Source organism: Schistocerca cancellata, chromosome 9 (genome assembly GCF_023864275.1).
Source record: "Schistocerca cancellata isolate TAMUIC-IGC-003103 chromosome 9, iqSchCanc2.1, whole genome shotgun sequence".
Lineage (NCBI taxonomy): Eukaryota > Metazoa > Arthropoda > Insecta > Orthoptera > Acrididae > Schistocerca > Schistocerca cancellata.
In genome coordinates, this window is record NC_064634.1 from 392918315 (window position 1) to 392942865 (window position 24551).

At 42.1% G+C, this 24551-nt stretch overlaps 1 protein-coding gene across 1 annotated transcript in view; it reads right to left on the bottom strand.

Moving 5' to 3' along the window:
* The window catches only part of LOC126101445 (mucin-5AC-like), a 265755-nt gene that overhangs the window by 6860 nt on the left and 234344 nt on the right, over positions 1-24551 (bottom strand). The gene's annotated exons all lie outside the window — the stretch shown is intronic.

Here is a 24551-nt window from a genome sequence, read left to right on the forward strand (position 1 = left end):
CTGTTTATAAGTCTATCTTTATGCCACTGCTTACATTCTTACTTTATATTCAACTCACCTTAGATTCATATGTCATGCATTCAGGCTCATTTTAAATGGTCTTTTACTTCCATATAATGCGTAGACTATATTGTGTCACGTAGAAAGCTGTGTAGTACCTGCGATGCCATGTATAGGTTTACAAATAACTCATTTATATTTAACTGTAGATACAGCCATGAAGAGCATTTTAAATCTTTTTATACTTTCATCTTACGTAATATATTACGTCCTTTTGTGACAGTCGAGACGAGCTGATATTTAGCTTGTACGTTAAGTCAGTAATTTTTTTAAATATTCAGATTGTGCTACAATTAAAAAATGTATGAAAGGTATTCCATTCTACATCTCCTAATAGAAACTATACATACATTATTTGCTGTACTAACTGAGGTGACAAAAGTTATAGGATACATTCTAATATCGTGTCGCTCCTCCTATTGAGGCAACTCGACGTGGCATGGACTCAAAAAGTCGTTACAAGTCCCCTGAAGAAATACTGACCCATGCTGCCTTTATAGCCGCCCGTAACTGCGAAACCGTTGCCAGTGCAGGATTATGCGAGCAAACAGACATCTCGATTACGTCCCACAAACATTCGATGGAATTGGTGTTGGGCTGTCTGGGTGGCCAAATCAACTGTTTGAATTGTCCAGGATGTTCTTGAAACCAGTGACGAGCAATTACAGCCCGGTGACAGGGCGCACTGTCATCCATAAAAATTTCATCTTTGTCTGGGACCATGAAGTCCATCAACGGCTGCAAAAGGCCTCCAAGTATCCGAACATAACCATTTCCAGTCAATGACTTGTTCAGCTGGACTAGAGGACCCGGTCCATTCCATGTAAACACAGCCCACATAGTTATAGAGCCACCACCAGGGTGAAGACTGTTGGCCACTGCGATGTTCCTGCCTGAAATTTGGTTTTCTCGGCACACTCTTGACACTGTGGATTTCAGAATATTGAATTCCCGAACGATTTCCTAAATAGAATGTCCCATGCGTCCAGCTGCAACTACCATTCCGCGTTCAAAGTTAGTTAATTTCCGTCGTGCTGCCGTAATCACGCCGATAACATTTTCGCATGAATCACCTGATTACATAGGACAGCCCTGCCAATGCACTGCCTTTTATACCTTACGTACGTGATACCGTGGTCTAGGGGTAGCGTCTTCGAATTATAATCAAAACGTCTTAGGTCCCGGGTTCGATCCCCGCCACTGCCTAAATTTTGATAAATAAACAGCATTGGCGGCCGAAGACTTCGGGCATAAGAAGTCAGCCTCATTCTGCCAACGGCCTTGTCAAAGAGGGCGGAGGAGCGGATAGAGGTTCAGGGCACTCTCTTGTCCTAGGGGTGGGAAATTGCCCCTAAAGGCGGAAGAATCAGCAATGATGAACGACATAAGGATCCAGAAGGCAATGGAAACCACTGCATTAAAGACACGTAACGTGTATCCACAGGACATGTGGCCTGTAATTGAAGAAGTGTCATAATGATTTCTCCATTGGCAAAAGATTCCGGAATAGTCCCACATTCGGATCTCCGGGAGGGGACTGCCAAGGGGGAGGTTACCATGAGAAAAAGATTGAATAATCAACGAAAGGATAACGTTCTACGAGTCGGGCCGTGGAATGTCAGAAGCTTGAACGTGGTAGGGAAACTAGAAAATCTGAAAAGGGAAATGCAAAGGCTCAATCTAGATATAGTAGGGGTCAGTGAAGTGAAGTGGAAGAAAGACAAGGATTTCTGGTCAGATGAGTATCGGGTAATATCAACAGCAGCAGAAAATGTTATAACAGGTGTAGGATTCGTTATGAATAGGAAGGTAGGGCAGAGGGTGTGTTACTGTGAACAGTTCAGTGACTGGGTTGTTCTAATCAGAATCGACAGCAGCCCAACACCGACAACGATAGTTCGGTATACATGCCGACGTCGCAAGCTGAAGATGAACAGATAGAGAAAGTGTATGGGGATATTGAAAGGGTAATGCAGTATCTAAAGGGGAACGAAAATCTAATAGTAATGGGCGACTGGAATGCAGTTGTAGGGGAAAGAGTAGAAGAAAAGGTTACAGGAGAATATGGGCTTGGGACAAGGAATGAAAGAGGAGAAAGACTAATTGAGTTCTGTAACGAGTTTCAGCTAGTAATAGCGAATACCCTGTTCAAGAATCACAAGAGGAGGAGGTATACTTGGAAAAGGCCGGGAGATACGGGAAGATTTCAATTAGATTACATCATGGTCAGACAGAGATTCCGAAATCAGATACTGGATTGTAAGGCGTACCCAGGAGTAAGTATAGACTCAGATCACAATATAGTAGCGATGAAGAGTAGGCTGAAGTTCAAGACATTAGTCAGGAAGAATCAATACGCAAAGAAGTGGGATACGGAAGTACTAAGGAATGACGAGATACGTTTGAAGTTCTTTAACGCTATAGATACAGCAATTAGGAATAGCGCAGTAGGCAGTAAAGTTGAAGAGGAATGGACATCTCTAAAAAGGGCCATCACAAAAGTTGGGAAGGAAATCATAGGTACAAAGAAGGTAGCTGCGAAGAAACCATGGGTAACAGAAGAAATACTTCAGTTGATTGATGAAAGGAGGAAGTACAAACATGTTCCGGGAAAATCAGGAATACAGAAATACAAGTCGCTGAGGAATGAAATAAATAGGAACTGCAGGGAAACTAAGACGAAATGGCTGCAGGAAAAATGTGAAGACATCGAAAAAGATATGATTGTCGGAAGGACAGACTCAGCATACAGGAAAGTCAAAACAACCTTTGGTGACATTAAATGCAACGGTGGTAACATTAAGAGTGCAACGGGAATTCCACTGTTAAATGCAGAGGAGAGAGCAGATAGGTGGAAAGAATACATTGAAAGCCTCTATGAGGGTGAAGATTTGTCTTACGTGATAGAAGAAGAAACAGGAGTCGATTTAGAAGAGATAGGGGATCCAGTATTAGAATCGGAATTTAAAAGAGCTTTGGGGGACTTACGGGCAAATAAGGCAGAAGGGATAGATAACATTCCATCAGAATTTCTAAAATCATTGGTGGAAGTGGCAACAAAACGACCATTCACATTGGTGTGTAGAATATATGAGTCTGGCGATATACCATCTGACTTTCGGAAAAGCATCATCCACACAATTCCGAAGTCGGCAAGAGCTGACAAGTGCGAGAATTATCGCACAATCAGATTAACAGCTCATGCATCGAAGCTGCTTACAAGAATGATATACAGAAGAATGGAAAAGAAAATTGAGAATGCGCTAAGTGACGATCAGTTTGGCTTTAGGAAAAGAAAAGGGACGAGAGAGGCAATTCTGACGTTACGGCTAATAATGGAAGCAAGGATAAAGAAAAACCAAGACACTTCCATAGGATTTGTCGACCTGGAAAAAGCGTTCGACAATATAAAATGGTGCAAGCTGTTCGAGATTCTGAAAAAAGTATGGGTAAGCTATAGGGAGAGACGGGTCATATACAATATGTACAACAACCAAGAGGGAATAATAAGAGTGGACGATCAAGAAAGAAGTGCTCGTATTAAGAAGGGTGTAAGACAAGGCTGTTGCCTTTCGCCCCTACTCTTCAATCTGTACATCGAGGAAGCAATGATGGAAATAAAAGAAAGGTTCAGAAGTGGAATTAAAATACAAGGTGAAAGGATATCAATGATACGATTCGCTGATGACATTGCTATCCTGAGTGAAAGTGAAGAAGAATTAAATGATCTGCTGAACGGAATGAACAGTCTAATGAGTACACAGTATGGTTTGAGAGTAAATCGGAGAAAGACGAAGGTAATGAGAAGTAGTAGAAATGAGAACAGCAAGAAACTTAACATCAGGATTGATGGTCACGAAGTTAAGGAATTCTGCTACCTAGGCAGTAAAATAACCAATGACGGACGGAGCAAGGAGGACATCAAAAGCAGACTCGCTATGGAAAAAAAGGAATTTCTGGCCAAGAGAAGTCTACTAATATCAAATATCAACCTTAATTTGAGGAAGAAGTTTCTGAGGATGTACGTCTGGAGTACAGCATTATATGGTAGTGAAACATGGACTGTGGGAAAACCGGAAGAGGAGAGAATCGAAGCATTTGAGATGTGGTGCTATAGACGAATGTTGAAAATTAGGTGGACTGATAAGGTAAGGAATGAGGAGGTTCTACGCAGAATCGGAGAGGAAAGGATTATGTGGGAAACACTGACAAGGAAAAGGGACAGGATGATAGGACATCTGCTAATACATGAGGGAATGACTTCCATGGTACTAGGGAGAGCTGTAGAGGGCAAAAACTGTAGAGGAAGACAGAGATTGGAATACGTCAAGCAAATAATTGAGGACGTAGGTTGCAAGTGCTACTCTGAGATGAAGAGAAGGAATTCGTGGTGGGCCGCATCAAACCAGTCAGTAGACTGATGACAAAAAAAAAAAATGTGACACTACAGCCGTCTCTATATGTGCATGCCCGCATCTCGTGGTCGTGCGGTAGCGTTCTCGCTTCCCAAGCCCGGGTTCCCGGGTTCGATTCCCGGCGGGGTCAGGGATTTTCTCTGCCTCGTGATGACTGGGTGATGTGTGCTGTCCTTCGGTTAGTTAGGTTTAAGTAGTTCTAAGTTCTAGGGGACTTATGACCACAGCAGTTGAGTCCCATAGTGCTCAGAGCCATTTGAACCATTTTGATGTATGTGCATATCTCTATCCCATGTCTTTTGTCACCTCACTAAGTGTAGGTATAATGTCAACTGTCTGTAGCTGCTGCTTTACTAGTGTCGTTCTTTGTAAACTTCATATAATGCAAAGATAAGAGCTTCATACTTTTGTTCTGTTATGTACTGGCTACGCCAATGTGTGGCGATATTGGAAGTTGTAGGTAGCTTATTAATTTTATCCTCACATTTGATATTCATTTTCTTGTTTTTATAAATCCATTGACTATTATTGTTTATATTTTCCCGTTTTTGCATATGATGATGGGTGCAAACCCGAACCATTAACCAATTTTAATAAGCTATCGTATAACAGCGACACAGAATTCCACAATCTCCTCAGAAGGTTCCAACGACCTCATTTCGTGTTCAAATGTGAAATTGATACTGGAGGGAAAAAGTACATTAGTGGAAAGATTTGTTGATGAAATCGCTGTTCTGGAAATGGATAAGAATTAAAGAACTTGCACAATGGAGAGGCCACTTGCAGAATTAAAAATATGGACTGCTAGTAAACCGATGAATGGAGAAATTATTAAAGGAAAAGAAAGGAAACCTAGAGTTTAACGTCTCGTCGACAACGAGGTCATAAGAAACAGAGCACCAGCTTCATTTGTTTCAAGAACGGGGAATGAAATTAACCGTGACCTTTTCTGAAGGATGTATGCTTGCAAATGTCTTAAGTGATTTAGTGGGTCGTGGAAATCTTGAGTGGATGAGCGTCTGGGGTTCTGAATCTATGCCCCCACGAATGAGAGTTCAGTGTGCTGACCACTACGTCACCAACAAAAACCATAAAATCATTTTAAGGTTTATAGAAAACCAACAATCGCTGACGTATGTATCAACAGCTCATCTTAACATCCAAACCAGCATAAGATGGCATATTTTAGATCCTCAGTGAATCGCTTACACAAAATTCGACTTGAACCAGTTCAAAAAGAAAAAAAATCAGTGTCATTAAAACCGTAGTCTTCGACAATGAATACAGTTCTCTCATGATAGATAAATTACCTCAAAAAATCCAAAAACGTTCAGTCAGCAAAGCTACACACCTGACAGCCATGCAACTAACACAAGACACAGTAACAAACAGCAAAAACTGTATTCCACTAACTTTCTCAGGGAACATATCTTATAAAATAAGTTATCTATTTAAAAACATAAACAAGCTTCCACAAAAACAAACTGCAGCAGTTAGCAGTTCACAACTTAAAAAATAACAACCCCTCATACAAACTCATGGCATATACAAACTCTGCTGTCAAAGGTGACCCTCTTACTATATATGACAAACTGGAAGAAACATTGCGACTCGATTCAGAGAACATGTAGACGCCATATGTTTGAACAACATTTCAAAATCCACACTTGCCTTGCACACAACAATCGTAGAATAAAGAGCACTGAAGACTATGTACAAATGGCTCAAATGGCTCTGAGCACCATGCGACTTAACTTCTGAGGTCATCAGTCGCCTAGAACGTAGAACTAATTAAACCTAACTAACCTACGGACATCACACACATCCATGCCTGAGGCAGGATTCGAACCTGCGACCGTAGCCGTCTCTCGGCTCCAGACTGTAGCGCCTAAAACCGCACGGCCACTCCGGCCGGCTATATACAAGTATTACACCATGCTGAGAAAGGTAGCTTTATGAATTTGTTTGAGGGGAGACAAATATATGTACATAAAAGCGAATCACCACAAAATCTCCTCAATGAACAAATAGAGTTAGCCAGTGCACCCTTCATTCAAAATTTTATCCACCTGCTTTCCAATTTAAAGTAAAAAAAATGAAATGTCCACTGTTGAAATATTTACATATGCACGTCCATGCCAAATCATTTACTTTGACTTCAATGTATGCCATAATATATCCATAGTTATTATTTGTGTACATCTGGACTTATCATTTACTTTGGTTCCAATGTATACTATAATATTTACGTGATAACACTGCAACAACACTTTATAACTAACTGCTTCATTTGTTTATCTTAATTTTAATCATTTCTCTTTCAGTGTGACTGGTAAGTAATGTAACATTATCAATTTGTAAATTTCTACTGTCACATATATGTACATAACGAAATATCTCTGAGACTTAAAGCCTTTGGCATTGTTACGGTTGTAGTGCCGCTATCTTTGTATACATACCTCTATGGGATGAAACTTCTTAGTGTATGAGTGGTGCTTTACATTATGTGCATACATATACATAAAAAGTGCTCTATATAGTTTTCGATGCTGCAAGATGAGAAGCAGCCGGCACTGGAACATAACGGCGCGAATTCGTCATCGTAAGTAATCGAAACATCTTCCCTTTAATAATTTTTATACATGAGTTAAAATCGTTGTGAGGCACAATTACAGTTAAAAAGACATTGCCTCACATCTTGTATTGGTTGTAGGACACCACCACCCCAACGAGATTTCGTCTGTTAGGGAAATAAAAGGCGAAATCTAATGTAAAACGTGAACTAGTCGTCTGAAAATGAACCTGTCCGTTTGAAACCGGTAGCAGTGCAGTTTAAATAAATAAATAGCACTGTAAGAAGTGGCTGGTTGCTGCAATCGTCTACGTATGTAAGAGTCAAACTACATTACGTCACCTCGCTCGGTGAAAATACTGAAAGGCAGAAGAAATGCTAGTTACGAATTTAACTTCGAAGTGGCGACCCAAGAAGTAGACTAAAAGGGAAAACTTGGTAAGTGCCTGAGCACTGTTTGCCAGAAACTCCGCTCAGTGGAAGACGACCAAAATAAGCAGACACGTATCTAGTCTTGTCGGTAGCTATTCGATAGTTTGAGAGATAACGACTCTCAAAGTTTCTTACGTAATTTAGGTGCCTCTAAGCGCGCGAGAAACTCAGCCGACCTGGTGGCACAGTAGCAAGCGTCACGGTTTCTCGCTTTCTGCGTTTTGTGTTCGAAACCGGGTTATTGTTTTTACTTAATTTATATTTTTCATGTATTTACTCATGTCCGCAGAGGACCGGTAGTTGAGGAAAGGATAAAATCAAGTTGGATTTGGAGAAAAGAAATAGGTGAGTATGACATTGCCATTTCGATGGTAGTGTTATGTACAACGTCGCTAGTTCTAGGACAAGGAACGGCGAGTGCGACTTTAAATTTGTTATGGCACCTACTAATTTCATTTAAACAACTCTGAACAGGCTAAAAACGTGTTATCTACGTGATACATCAACAACAGACAATTTTCATTGACATGACAACCTGGAAATTCTTTTTTTACATGAAACTCAATTTCAAACTCAAATGTAACGGTGAGGTAGTTGTTGATAAGAACTCTCATAGTCAAGCAGCGAGGGTAGATGATGTAGTGTGGAGTCTGAGATTGGTAACAGTAATGAACCCTCAGATTCAGTTGCAATGGAAAAATACTGATGTGAATTATGTTCTGGTGACTCAACACCCCACTACGAATGATTCTCCCGTTGGATACGTTCTTGATCATCACTTAATTCATCAGTATTTGATACTGATGGACTGAAAAAGGATCAGTAAATTGAACGCGAACAGGCACGAATTGAACGGTACACTCAACGGAAACACGCATGATCTAGACCCAAACACGCTCTAATTAACGGAAATGAAGGACATAATACAGTATGTGACGCAGTATTTATTACCAAATTTTAAAATGGAGTTTCCAGAATCGACAGAGCATTATAATTCCTTTGATTGGCTTAAAAACATCATAAGCTAATGCAATCCGACATGGCTAGATATCAAACCCAGTTATTTCTGCCCCAATATGAAGTTGAAAGGGTTTCTGTATCAAATTTAGCTCCCTCGCCGTTTCTCCAAAACCACGCGCAAGAATTCTGAGATGGTACATCTGGAAAAGTAACTATCGATCTCGTCCGCCGTTCTCATCCTACACATCTAGTTCTATGACCTTGATGAAGTCTATGCAAACACCGAGCGACATGGAGCAGTGTTCAGAAAATGTGCTCGTACTCGGAAATACGGCACCTCAGGTCTTCACTCGGCCTTCCTGCTTGATATTTTGCGCGGTTTCCATACACTGCTTAAGGTAAATACCGATATGGTTCCTCTGAAATGTACACATTCTATTTCAGTAACCATCATGCCACTGTCCGAGTTCGTGATCAGTCTCCAATCACCTCGACGTCGACGGAACGTAAAATTCTAACCATCCCTACTTCCATCATTCCACGTCGATGGAGTTTTAATGTCTGACCTGTGGGCGGAGGTATAGTGAACGTGACAGTAAATTGCCGATTATGTTGTTTATAGTAGTTTTTACAATACGGTTCCATTAAACAGAGCTGTCCGGTTTTTTGATTCCTATAAAACACTTCAATGTCATGCCTCTATTTTTCTTCTTTTGGAGACGGTCGACGCCATTACGTTCTCTTACACTGATGCGTATCAATGGAAACCGGACTGTCGAGCAACGATATAACAAAAAGCTGGAATTCCATCCGTCAGACTGATTCTGAAAATAGCGACATGTAACAGGCGAAACCTAATTAAAATGTCAGGAATCGTTCACGAATGAAATTTCAACTGCGCTGTGAGATGGGTGCATGGAGGTAGCTGACAAGGGAATTTTATAACACGACGTATTGGAAACGTACCGGAATTTTTTCCACTCCGAAAATACATGCAGCCAAACGCACTGTGGGACTTTTCACAATTAAAACGTCTTCCAGACATTTTGAGATAAATTGGAAGTAGCGTGAGTGTAACCGAGGTCCAGAAGCGTTACAGAAATGAGAATCCGCTCCGCAGACCATTAAAATGGTGACAGAATGACACCCGCTTGCAGTAGATTTCAGACTGACATTATATATACTGAACATGATGTGGATATGCAGTAGATCAGCACTGTAAGGCAATAACAGAAAGCATGTCGCAGAAATGTCATCTACAATCTGTACTTAAGGAAAGACTGGTGACTATATGATAAAGTAGTCCAGTAACCGACCTGCCCTGGTATGTATTTATTACAATCTTCTTTTAATCCATCTCGTCCATTTTCCTCTATCTATGACCTCCTTCCCCAGTCTGTGTACATCTTCTCGTTCTCCTCTCTCTGTCCAAGTGCTCCTCTCCTCTCTCTGTCCATCTGCTGCTTCCCTTCTCTCTGTCCATCACCTCATTCTTCCCTCTATCTCTTCCTCGACCTTCCATCTCCACCTTAACAGTAAGTAAATTCCTCGTCCCCCTCTCCTTTCCATCTCCTCCACCCACTCCCCTTATTAATCTCCTCATCGCATCAATCTGTTTCCATCTCCTCCTCTCTCCTCTCTCTAACCATCTCATCCTCTCCCCATTCTCTGTCCATTTCATCCTCCCCCTTTCTCTGCCCTCCTCCCCCCCCCCAATCTGTACCCATCTATGTCCACTAAATTAAGACAATACGCATATGCGGCAGTCTTTCAAGCGTCTCATTGTTTATGACGCAGTATCTTCTAAACTGTGTGTCGTACAATGATCTGATTTAGCAGGTACAATCAGTGGTAAGTGTGAATACTGTCTAAAAAAATGTCTCCTGGATACAGTAGTTACAAGGAAGTAATGGAACAAAACGTTTGGAGGTGGTGTGGAACATACTGGGTGGTTATAAAGTGCAAGTATTCAAATGGCTCTAAGCACTATCGGACTGAACATCTGAGGTCATCAGTCCCTTAGACTTGGAACTACGGCCAGCCGGAGTGGCCGAGCTGTTCTAGGCGCTACAGTCTGGAGCCGCGCGACCGCTACGGCCGTAGGCTCGAATCCTGCCTCGGGCATGGATGTGTGTGATGTCCTTAGGTTAGTTAGGTTTAAGTAGTTCTAAGTTCTAGGGGACTGATGACCACAGCAGTTAAGTCCCATAGTGCTCAGAGCCATTTGAACCATTTGATTTAGAACTACGTAAACCGAACTAACCTAAGGACATCACACACATTCAAAGCCGAGGCAGGATTCGAACCTGCGACCGTAGCAGCAGCGCAGTTCCAGACTGAAGAAAGTGCAAGTATTCACAAAGGTCCAGAGTGAGTTGTAATTAAATATGGCAGCGAAACTTGGATTTGCGAATGCGTTAATGTGAAATCGATTTATGCTAGGAAAAAACTGGTCCCAGTTTTGGAACCTGGTGCAAATATGGCGCTGTGGATGCAAGAAAGACAAACTGAAATGTTTCCATACGCAACGGTTTAGGCGCTGGACATGGATAGAAAACGTCAAACAAGAGAAAGTCATAATGCTGATAATTTTATTAACCGTTATGGGTTGTCAAACGACAGGTCGGATGTCGTAGCGTCAAACAAACGGTGTACAATGCCAGATTTGGCACCTGGTGGCAAAAATTGCAACTATTTTTTTTTCAGGGTTAATCAGTTCCACATTAATGCGTTAGAATATATGCCAAGTTATACGATAGTTACAGCTCTCTCTGCGCCCCCGTAAACAGCTGCATTTTAATTATAAGCGTCCATTACATTCGTAAATCAATTTTTATAATATTTATGGATTCTAATGTCGTTTGTTTGTGAGAACGTCTTATTATCATGTAAGAAGGACGAACGCTAGTCAGCACGTACTGGAATTCGTTACTGGCGAGATAAGTCATGCAGGAGGATCTTACAGACATAGTATATTTCGACCGTCGCCCATAGTCATGTGAGAGGGACATACAGACTTCCTTGGTGATGTAAGCAACTGCCTGGTCGGTATGATATCACAAATTGGTTTCACAGAGAGTACTCTTGAGGCACTGAGACGCCGAACGAGTTGGCGCAGTGGTTAGCAAACTGAATTAACATTCGGAAGGACGATGGATAAAATCCGTGTCGAGTTATTCACATCTATATTTTCAGTGATTTCCCTAAATCCCTCCTGGTAAATGCTTCGATGCTTATTTTGAAAGGGCAAGGCCGAGTTTCTTGCCTATACTTCAATAATGTGCTCTTGTTTCCCGTATATAACGACTCATTGTTGGCGAGACGTTAAATCCTAGTCTTGCTTCCTTCTGTGTTGGTCCCATTCTTATCTTGTATTCATCGCGAAGATCACGCCTAGTGCAAAATCCCAATCGACAACAAGAAGGCGCAAGTGATTTTTACACTGTGATGAGGTCCTTCCTAATATTGTGTCGGATCACCTTTTGCCTGGTGTAGTGCAGTAACTCGACGTGACATGGACACTGCAGAACAAGCGAGCCGTGTCCGCGATATTGCCGACCATAATTGCGGAAATGTTGCCGGAGTGGTATTCTGCGCACAAACCGACCTTCCGACGAAGTCCCATAAATGTTCGAAGCCTATCATGTAGGGCGACTTAGGTGGCCAAATCATTCGCTCGAATTCTCCAGAATGTTCTTCAAACACATCGCGAGCAATTGTGATCCGGTGAAGTTCATGAATGGCTGTAAATGGCCTCCAAGTAGCCTCGCATAACCTTTTCCAATCAATGATCGGTTTAGTTGGATCAGACGACCCAGTCCATTTCATGTAAACACAGCCTACATCAGTATGGAGCCGTCACCAGCTTGCACAGTGTCTTGTTGACAACTTGGGTCTATGACTTCGTTGGGTCTGCGCCACACTCGAAACCAACCACCTGCTCTTACCATCTGCAATCGGGACTCATCTGACCAAGTCTCGGTTTACCAGTCGTCTAGGGTCCATTAAGATGGAGCCGTCACCAGCATGCACAGTGCCTTGTTGCCAACTTGGGTCTATGACTTCGTTGAGTCTGCGCCACACTCGAAACCAACCACCTGCTCGTACCACCTGAAATCTGACCAAGTCTCGGTTTACCAGTCGTCTAGGGTCCAAATAATATAGTCGCGTCTCAGGAGAGCAACTGTAGTCGATGACGTACTGTTCGCAAAGGAACTTGCGTCGGTCGTCTGCTGCCATAGCTCTTTAAAGCCGAATTACGCCACACTGTCTTAATTGATACATTCATCGTGCATCTAATATTAATTTATGTAGTTATTTCATGCATTGTTGTTTGTCTGTTACCACTGACTACGCAAAAGCCACTGCTCTCGGTCGTTAAGTGAAGGCTGTCGTCCACTGAGTTGTCCGTGATGAGGGGTAATGCCCGTAAACTGATATTCTCGACAAACTCTTGACGCTCTAAATCTCTGAATATTGAATTCCCTGACGATTTCCTAAATGGAATGCGTCACGCATCTAGCACGAGCAAACATTCCGATTCGAAGTCTGTTAATTCCCATCGTGCGGCCTTGATCACGTAGAATATCTTTTCGTTCGATTCACCTGAGTAGAAATGAGAGCTCCGCCAAAGCGTGCCCTTTTGTACTTCCTGTATGCGATAACACCATCCTCGGTGTATGTGTATATCGCTATCCCACGACTTTTGTCTCCTCAGAGTAGGACAAAATCTCTAGTTGATGTGATGAATGGCAGCTAGCTCTAAATATAGAATAAAGTAACTTAATTCTGATGACTAGGAAAAACAGTCCCTGAACGTTTCAGCTCAATGATAGTGGCTGGCTGCTTGACTCAGTCACGTCAATTAAATGCCTGGATGTAACGTTGAAAAGGTGTATGCAATTCAACAAATACTTAAGATTGGTATCAGGGAAGTAAATGATCGATTCATTGGGAGACTGCTAGAAAATTGTAGCTCATGTGCAAAAGTGCCTACGTGTGGATCACTAGTACAACCCATTATAGAGCACGGCTCAAGTGTTTGGGATCCTCATCAAATCGGATTAAATAAAGACATCGTAACAGTCACAGGCGTCTGCTACGTTTGTTAGCGGTAGGTTCTGTCGACACGTGATTATTATGGATATTATCAGTGAACTCAAAGGGAAATCCCTGGAAGCATTTCGTTAACGCTTTAGGCATGATAATGAGTTTTTAGTGTTTCCAAATTTTTGTCGTCCCCCTGTATCTACCCATGTGTTACAGACTCTCTGGAGAGTGGACGTTGCCATATTGTATCCATCATCAAAATACGCTCCCAGTAATTGATGCGTAGGTATATGTACACACTGAGTAAATAGCACGACCAACTGTGAACCGCATGTGTTACGTTTCTGATGTGTTGAGACGAATGGTTATGCCTTGTCTCCGATGTCTCTGTGACGTTATCTTTCAACAAGGTAGTGCAAGACCGTGCTATGCCTGTGCCATGCTGACCTGCATACGGTGTTCGACTAGTATCTTTATCAGTAGTTTCTCTAGTACCATTCGTCACGCACTACTGTTGATGAACCTTGGCAGAGAGCTGGATCAGCAATCGAATGACGTACCCTTTAATTCGTCTTGATGTACAGTGGACTAAGATCCATTGTTGTCACAAGCGGTGGCCACTCATGTATTTTGCCTACTGTATCGCATACTTCTAACTTTCATTATTTACTGTCATTCTTCGTATTGAAACATTAACGGCTAGCAATGTAATTTACAACTAAGGACACAACCAGCATCTATATATTTTTTTGTTTTATTTCTTGAAAAACGTTTTCCTCTCTCCGCTTCAAGCCTACAGAGAAGGAGCTGCCCGTAAACTATTGGCCCATTGAATTAGGGACACCTAATTCCTAATTCTTCTTTTCGTTTTGTCAGCACAGGACCAAATTAATTTCCCGTATTGTTTCATTCTGATACTTTGTTCCCTTCTTTGCGCTTCGTCCCATGCAGATTTTGCGCTGGGTATAATTCTGGGGAGCAGCCTAAATAAATGGTTCAAATGGCTCTGAGCACTATGGAACTAACTTCTGAGGCATCAGTCCCCTAGAACTTAGAACTACTTAAACCTAACTAACCTACGAACATCACACACATCCAAGCCCGAGGCAGGATTCGAAACTGCGACCGTAACGGTCGCGCGGTTCCAGACTGTAGCGCCTAGAACCGCTCGGCCACCCCGACCGGCCAGCCTGAATATTTCAATTTGAAGTCACCCTGTTGTAAATCTCTGTTTCTCGTTTTGCCATTTCTTCCACACACCTTCTTACCTCCTGGATGCAGCATACTTTGGTTCTCCTACTGACAAAATTGTATTATCTGATGTGTCATCCTCTCCTTGTCCATACTAACGATGTGTCCAAGGAACATGGTCCTTCTTTTATTGATGAGACCAGAGATTTCCTCTGCGATAGTACACAGATCTTTGTTAGATCGCGTTACCTATTAGCTAGCTCCTGTTCTTCGAGGTCCCAATATCCACCTGAATTCTTGGTTCCATAAGCTCTAACCTTTTAAGTCATACAGTTCTTGCAAGGCGCAGACTTTCAGGAGGCTCTTATAAGCCTTCAGGTCGGGTCATTGTCTGGTAATATCTCAGTTTTACAGTTATCTAAATGCTCTTTTTATTGTAGATATTATCATTTCACTTGCTGCTCCTAGTGCTTCTCTTTCTGTCAGCCCAGTTTCCGTCTACTCCATCAGGTTTTTAAATCTCTCTGTCTTTCGAATTTTTTCCCTTCTATTGTCATCCACCAGCGAGATGTCTTCATGTTCTTCATATTCTGTGCATTCTCGACAGAGATCTCGACAGAGATCTGCAGACCTGCTGTAGCGCAACCACTATTTTTTGGGCCCTGTTATGAAACTAGTAGCTTCGCCACAGCAGTTGTGAGAAGCCTTCGAATCCGGTAGAGCCAAAAAACTCTCATGGCAGATGCTGCAACCGGCCTTTCTACACAGCAGGGTAGAGAATTGGAATTCCGATAACACAGCAAGAGGGCAAGGCTACAGCAGGACCGGCTGGTCGGTTTCCTCATCCTCGAGTGACAGACGTGTTACGCCGTACGTGGTTAGAAACAGTCCATTGCAACAACAACTGAGCACCTAACCTGTATAAGTACGCACCAGTTCTAACAGTGGGTGTTACAGTCAGGTAGCACCAGTCACGAGAAGCGTACTAGGCCATGCGATGGGGCCGTATGGTTCTGCATGCAGCCATCGAAGGTTTGGGCCTTCACCACCAACGACCCTACTGCAGGCTCTGAGTCCGCCTTCTTGCAGTTGGCGCCATCACACAGATGAGTCATTTCCGATTCAATTTGACTACAGCAGACATCTGCCCTGGAGGGCAGCAGTTCCAGACCAGCGGTCCTAGAAAGCCGTTTCTCTCCTAGGCCTTTATCGATGTGCTGCTTAGTTATTTAGCTGGCTACATCTTCCATAGACAATTTTAACGAGTCCACTATCGAAATATTACGAAACGAGTCACTTTACAAAACATGTATACATGTTTACTTGGTTCAAATGGCGCTGAGCACTATGGGACTTAACATCTGAGGTCATCAGTCCCCTAGAACTTAGAACTACTTAAACCTAACGAACCTAAGGACAGCACACAACACCCAGCCATCACGAGGCAGAGAAAATCCCTGACCCCGCCGGGAATCGAACCCGGGAACCCGGGCGTGGGAAGCGAGAACGCTACCGCACGACCACGAGATGCGGGCACATGTTTACTGATAATATTAATGTGCACATTCTTATTTTTAGTCCCAACTATTCAACTACCCTTACTTCTTTCCCTTTTTTTTGCTGACTACCACTTTTTAAGCAGAAATTCCTCAGTGGAATAGGTGCAGTGCAGGAGAAACGATTTTAAATTAGATTTAAATTTTGTTTCGCTACCTGTTGGCCGTTTTATATTATTGGACAAATGTTCAAAAAATACCCGAAACCAACCATCAGCTCTTACTAACTGCAATCGGGACTCATCTAACCCGTCCACGTCTTTCCAGTCGTCTACGGTCTAACTGATATGGTCACAAGCAGAGGTGAAGCGCTGCAGGCAACGTCGTGCTGTTAGCAAAGGCATTCGTATAAGTTGGCTGCTGCCTTACTGCCATAGGCCATTAACGCCAACTTTCGCTACATTGCTCTAACGGATACTTTCATCGTACGTCCCACATCGATTTCTGCGGTTACTTACCCAATATTACTTGTCTATCAGCACCGACAACTCTACGCGAACACCGCTGCTCTCGCCCGTTAGGTGAAGGCCGTCTACCTTTGCATTGTACGTGCTAAGAGATATGCCTGAAATTTGGTATTCTCGGAACACTCTTGACACCATGGATCTCCAAAGATTGAATTTCCATGCAAAGTCCCATGAGTCTAGCTCCAACTACCGTTCCTCATTCAGAATCTGTTAACTCCCATCGTGCGACCGTAATCACGTCGGACACCTGAGTATAAATTTCAGCTCCACCAGTTCTCTGCTCTTTTACAACTTGTGTCCGCGACACTACCTCCATGTGCACATCGCTATCTCAAGAGGTTTGTTACCTCAGTGTAGATATAGGCTGGTGCAGCAACTAACCCTCCTAAGCCGTTGCGGGCGTCCCGGTGCCAAGAGACTTATCTCGCAACGCTGAGCTCCGCTTCTGTGGGCAGAAATCCCCTGCGATAATTACAGCGGACTTACGCGGCGCTGCTACGCCTTGTCGCAAGCAGGCGCGCCATGCATAGCGGCTGCACATGCTGGTACGCGGCTCGGAGCGGCAGCATTCCTCTGGTCTCTGACGTCAAATGTCGCCTCTAGCCGCCCCCTGGCCACAGTGGTCATCCACGTGCTGCTCTCACCACTGCCCAGAAGGGTTGTCATCTTAGCAAAGCTGCTGCGAGATTTGTACAAGGGTATGAATAAAGTGTCCGACTAATGATGCTGTTTTCATGCGTTATCAACAGCCAACATCCTGACAACGGACCACCACTGCCACCATAGAGGCATTCTACTCCGGGCTCCTATGCCGCTTCTCTCTTAGTAGGATAATTTGCTTAACCTCCTCTTCTAATCGTTCCGATAATATCACTTTGTCCATGGGAGCCAGATAATCAATAAGTATTCCTACTTTCTTGTATTCCAGTATTATATCCACTCCTGCGGTTTCTTATTACCACTCCTTTATCACCTTACCGAGAATACTGTTAAAAAAAGTAGGAACGAAGATTAGGATATAACACACCGTCAGCATTGAGATTATTAGGGACGGAACACCACCTCGTATTGTTTCGAGGATGGTGAAGGAAATCGTGTGTGTCGTTTCAAAAGAACCATCTCCTGTAAATCACTTTGTACTTTAAGACAAGTTTTGGTACTTTTTCCGAAGTAATTCTACGTGTATATTGTAAATAACTGTATTCTACGGTGGTATGATTTACGTAAGGTGTAATGTTTGTCTAAGAGTAAGCATATGATAAGGAGCTAGAGTTACTGGTTTGTTTCATATTTCAACATATATTGTTGTACTTACTTTTTCGTTTATGATTTACGACAACTATAGTTGTGTACTTTTATCCCCATCCTCAGGCCAACCTCAACATACGCTTGTCACTAGTTGATTCACTCTAGTTCCTGCATGATATCTGCACTTGTTGACAGGCTTCTTTATACCATTTTTGCACAGGCATTATGAACCACAAATAGGCATTTACGAGTTCTTATTGCATTAACGGACACATTATTGAATTACTTACTGTTCTTGTAATTTTTTAGGATCATAGCAATATTCTGCGTGCATCTCATTATTTGCAGTCCCAAATAGTCCCTTTGTTATAAACATGTACCATTTTTACCTTCAAAATTTGAAATTTTTTTAAACTTTTCGTCCTTAGTTTGAATATTCCTACCTGACTTCTACTTAGTTGTGGTATATATTTTTGCTTAGCTTTCTGGAGAAGGGCACTGCATATTTGAAACAGCTTAAGAAATTAAATTTATTTTATGAAAGTGGCTCTTGATTATTTCGTTATATCTATATATACAGGGTGAGTCACCTAACGTTACCGCTGGATATATTTCGTAAACCACATCAAATACTGACGAATCGATTCCATAGACCGAACGTGAGGAGAGGGGCTAGTGTAATTGTTTAATGCAAACCATACAAAAATGCTCGGAAGTATGTTTTTTAACACAAACCTACGTTTTTTTAATGGAACCACGTTAGTTTTGTTAGCACATCTGAGCATATAAATAAATACGTAACCAGTGAAGTTTGTTGCATTGTAAAATGTTAATTACATCCGGAGATATTGTAACCTAAAGTTGACGCTTGAGTACCACTCCTCCGCTGTTCGATCGTGTGTATCGGAGAGCACTGCAACATACATCGCGTTTCTACAGAATGATCTGCCAACGTTGCTCGAAAATGACCCACTGGAAACGCGTCGACGTATTTGGTATCAGCATTATGGTGCACCTGCACATTCCGCAATTAGCACTAGGCTGACCCTTGACAGGATGTTCGACGGGCGTTTCATAGGACGTGGAGGACGCATAAATTGGCCAGCCCGTTCTCCTGATCTTACACCTCTGGACTTCTTTCTGTGCGGTACGTTAAAGGAGAATGTGTACCGTGATGTGCCTACAACCCCAGAGGATATGAAACGACGTATTGTGGCAGCCTGCGGCGACATTACACCAGATGTACTGCGGCGTGTACGACATTCATTACGCCAGAGATTGCAATTGTGTACAGCAAATGATGGCCACCACATTGAACATCTATTGGCCTGACATGTCGGGACACACTCTATTCCACTCCGCAATTGAAAACGGAAACCACGTGTGTACGTGTACTTCACCCCTCATGGTAATGTACATGTGCGTCAGTGAAAAAGACCAATAAAAAGGTGTTAGCATGTGGACGTAATGTGCTGTTCCAGTCTCTTCTGTACCTAAGGTCCATCACCGTTTCCTTTGGATCCCTACGTGTGCTCTCCGATACACACGATCGAACAGCGGAAGAGTGGTACTCAAGCGTCAACTTTAGGTTACAATATCTCCGGATGTAATTAACATTTTACAATGCAACCAACGGCACTGATTACGTATTTGTTTATATGTTCAGATGTGCTAACAAAACTAACGTGGTTCCATTTAAAAAAAACGTAGGTTTATGTTAAAAACATATTTCCGTGCATTTTTTATGGTTTGTATTAACCAATTACATTAGCCCCTCTCCTCACATTCGGTCTGTGGAATCGGTTCGTCAGTATTTGATGTGGTTTACGAAATAAATCCAGCGGTAACGTTAGGTGACTCACCCTGTATACGTTCATTCTATTCCATTCTCTTCGATTTGTCTTTACGATTACCATTGCTATTGCCGCCTTTGTTCTCAAGAACGTAAGTGTCTGCTTCTAACTGGAATAATAACGACTGAAAAGATTCTTTCAAACTTCCTTACATCATGGGCTATCATTTACTGTTCCAAAACATTAAAGTTAATTGTGGACACTACGATTATGTAATTGTACAAGTGGAAACTAGTGTACTTTGAATAACACCGTTAAGTTATTTTCAGTATCAACAGCCATTCCTTGTGTATACCGTTCAACAGAAGCTGCGCATACAGTATTTGCTTTCCAAGCGCGAACCCAGGGAAGTTTCCAAGTGGGTAGCACACTGGACTAAAATTAGGGCGGACGACGGTTCAAATCCGCGTCTTAGATTTAGGTTTTCCGTGATTTCGCTAAATCTCTCCAGGCAAGTACCAGGATGGTTCCTTTGAAAGGGGACGGTCGATTTCCTTCCCTCTCCTTGACATAATCTGAGGTTGTGTTTCGTCTCTAATGACCTTGATGTTGGTGGGACTTTAAATCCAATCTTACAAACTTCCCTCAATGTCCGATATTTTAATGGAGTACGTGGCGTAGATAATTTTTCAGTAGGTATATTTGAAATGCAACCACACAAACAGTAACTTTGCCTTGAGCAGAAATCATTGCGTTTTCCTTTAAGAAAGAAAATAATAAGATTGAGGTATGAGTAAAATGAAAAGTACTACATGCCATCTCTTCTCATAATTTAACGATAAATTCAGAGATATTATTTAATTTAGATACGGTACCAGTTTGTCTCAATTGTGAGAAATTTATAGCTGATCCTCTAGAAATATTACTGCAAAGTATGAAAGAAAGATTTTATGATTTTCTGGTTCTGAGATAAATTTAAATAATAATGGAGGTCAGTTATATCTGGCATTTCCCTGAGAAATTTAAGGAATTCGCGGAAAGACTAACTCTGGATGTTCGGACGCGGATTTGAACAGTCGTCCTCCTGAATACGAGTCCAGTGTCCTGACCACAGCGCCAACTCGCTCTACCGCAGCTGAAGAGAAAAGGGGAGAAACATCTACCTGAAGACATGTAGCACACGTTTTCTTCTGAATAGTGATGGCATGAGACACATAACGCGTTTGGAGACATTCAGAGTCACGACTTATCAACGCTCGTCTACATCGCGCTAGGATTGTTTGGAACTGTGTCCAACGTGCACACATGCCGCTTGATAGTGTCCAATAAGTATTCGGTAGGATCTAGATAGGAGTCGTGGAGGACTGCGTGAGTACTGCTATATCTTCGAAACACTCTGGAACGATTCGGGAGTGATGGCACGGTTCATGTTGTTGTTTGAGGAACAGGTCGCTTAGAGGTTATTTTCGTTGAACAAACGTATGCAGCAGCTAACTGCGCACTTGATCCCTGCATCGTTCATGGGAAAGTGACACAGAGTGTCAGAGGCCCTATTTAATCCCACTGAAATATCTGATCTTGTCGATGAGCCTTTGACAAGCAGGACACACTGCCTCATATGGACTCATATCCTGCCGTCAGCTTGTAAGGGAACCCGCTACTCCATGTGTCCTTCCACCAGAATTGAGCATCCCATGTAGGTGTCCCTGCACACACAGTGGATCACGTTGTTACTGGTGACGAGAGATGAAAGTCGCACAAAATTCCAGAAACCCAGGTCACATAAATGGGATCATGTCATTCGAGTTACCTAACAAATATAAGAAGCACAATTCAAACAAATTATGAAGACGGAAGATTGTGGCCAAAGTGTTTTGAGATCAAAAGAGTGTCCTACGCAACGATCATACACGGAGATAAGAGACCATAAATACAGAGCCCTCACCGATCACGCCACGCCGTTAAAACCGTACGGCATGTTTTTTTAATTTTTTTATTTATTTATTTTTTTTTTTTCGAGTAACTTTGTGATTCAGTATGACGCTCGCCCGCATTCTGCTGTGTTGGCGAAGTATTTGCTTCGGTAGTTTAAGCGAAAAGTTTTCGAACAGCGCCTTATAGCCGGGGCTTGAAATAATTACCATCTTTTTCCAAAGTTGGACGATTTCTTGCATAAAAAACTATACTGCAGTGACAGTGAATTGAAAGTGGAGATTAGTGACTGGTTCGACATCTTAGTGGCTACTGAATCTCCAGAAGACATGTGAAACCCAGTGGAGTTCTTAGATAAATGTTTAAATTTGAACTGCGGCTACATAGAGAAGCAGCTATCAAGATGCAGACTTATTCATAATTAACTCCGGCTCATCAGAAGACAGTGTGAAAACCTTAAGGCATCCAGAACACAGGCACATATGAGGTTACGATGTAAACCATGTTATCGACGAGAATACAGAAAATAAGATTAAGAAAATAGATCAATAAGCAGTGTGATAAATAAAACATTCTAAAGCAAGATAAGGAAGATAACAAAAGTATTAGGTCTACAACTTTGCTTCCGCCGTTTTGCAATAGATGGCAGTAGCGGCAATTGGTGGTGCAGGTGATGGCCATACAATAAGCTTAGACATTTGAAAACATAAAGCCATTAAAATATTAGCCGATTTGTGATTGTATCAGAAAGCTATTCTAGGTTGAATACGTCAACTTACGTGCCCAGTTATCTTCATTTACGGGAAGTTTTAGTTTTCTGTTTTAACATGAAGATATATGTGGCTGAGGCTCATAAAATCCTGGGTAAGACTCAAGTTGCGCGAACTACAAGCGAAAAAACCTGCAGACACTTCTTTCAAGGCTTCGAGAGTGGTGGTCTTGACGTGAAGACGGGCGTGGCGGTGGAAAAGAGAAGGTTTTCGATGCTATTGAAGCCGACGGAAAAATCAGAGGGAATGCTTACCGGAAGAAATTGATGCGTTTGAGTCGAGCGGTGAAAGACATACGGCCACATACTGCATCAGATATGAGAAGATGATTTTTTTAGAATTACAGTGCTCGACAATGTGTTGCAAAATCCGTCGAAAGACACTTGGAAACGTTGAAATTGGGAGTCCTACCTTACCCACCATATTCTCCAGGTAATGCCCCCCCTCCCCCTCCCCTGACTAGCACCTTTTTTGATTAACGGCACACGGTCTCGCTGACCAGCACTTCCGGTCACATGAACAAATGTAAAATTTGATCGACTCATGTATCTTCTAAAAAGACACGCGGTTCTTTCCCCGCGGGATTTAATGTTGCCTGTAAGATGGGAGAAAGTAGTGGGTAGCGATAGGAAGTATTTTGAATAGTGAAGTTTTTGCACGTTTTTCGAAATAGTCTCAAACTTCGAGAAAAAACGGCGAAGGCAAAGTTGTAGACCTAATAAGAATACTAACATTTTACAAAACTGTCGCTACATACGTACTGCTGTATGTGAGACACGGATCCGTAAAGGAAAGTGATAAAAGTAATTTACAGGCAGAAGAAATAATATTTCTCAGGAACGTTAAAGGTGCTACCACTGACGACCATATAATGAACGTGTATTTTAGAAATCAGGAACTCATAACATCAATGAAAATATTGAAGGAAATAAAACATTATTGAAAAATCACACCCAAAGGATGAGTCTAGAGAGGATACCACGAACGCTAGGTCATGCCTTGCCAGCAAAGATAAACGAGGGACATAAGAAGACGCAGATGGATATGGCAGTAAATAGTAAAGACCGAAAAGGCACGGGAGGCTAAACCTTGAAATAGAGAAGTAGAAGAAAATCTGTCTATAGAGAAGCACTTCAATTTCGTTAATGACATTGTGCTCTATGTAGATACCGATCTTGATTCGAAGAACGTCAATATATCGATGCGAAATGCGTGCGTAACGAAGAACAAAATTACACTTTTGGAATCTGTTTATTGGTTGCCTTCTTGCTGGCATAAAGTTAATTTAATGGGATACTATGGAGCACACAATTCGCCTACAGGTTCTTGCACGCCTACCGCCTCGTGATTGCTTTCTTCAACCACGCCACGACGCGAAAACGAATCGAAACCTGCGGAAATACCCTCTCCACTGATGTCTTTGTTTTATTTTTGTACCGTCGTCTTCTGAAACAGAGAAGACATTTACGAATAATACCGTACGCTGTAAAACAAATTTGTTTCAAAATCGTGCAACTCCGAGGATTCTTGACCGGTTACTTTAAAATTGTGACACAACATTGGAAGATAATACGATATATATGTGTGGGTGTCTGTGTGTGTGTGTGTGTGTGTGTGTGTGTGTGTGTGTGTGTAAATTTTTGAGATTTTTGTAACAACGTTTCCCTATTATCAAATTTATATAAATTTATGTATTACGTACTTAAAAAATAGGTAAATAAAAACAGGCCCGTATACCGATGGATACATATTGAAACTGTGTGCCGGACCGAGACTCGAATTCGGGACCTTTGCCTTTCGTTGTTCTGTCTGAGCTACCCAAGCACGACTCACGCGCAGTCCTCACACCTTCACTTCTGACAGTACCTCGTCTCCTACAATTTGCCATTTGGGACATATACTTTTTTACACAAGCACAAACTTGGATGCTTGTTTCTTCGAAATCTCAAATCTACAAAAATTCTTCATGCATTACTGTAAAATTTTGACTCAACGTTGCATTCGAGTACTCAAGTGTTTTTATATCCCCAGTGGCATAACACCGGTTATGTATGTAATTCGTATGTAATAAAAGCGGGAAACGTTATAAAAATGTAAATATTGGTT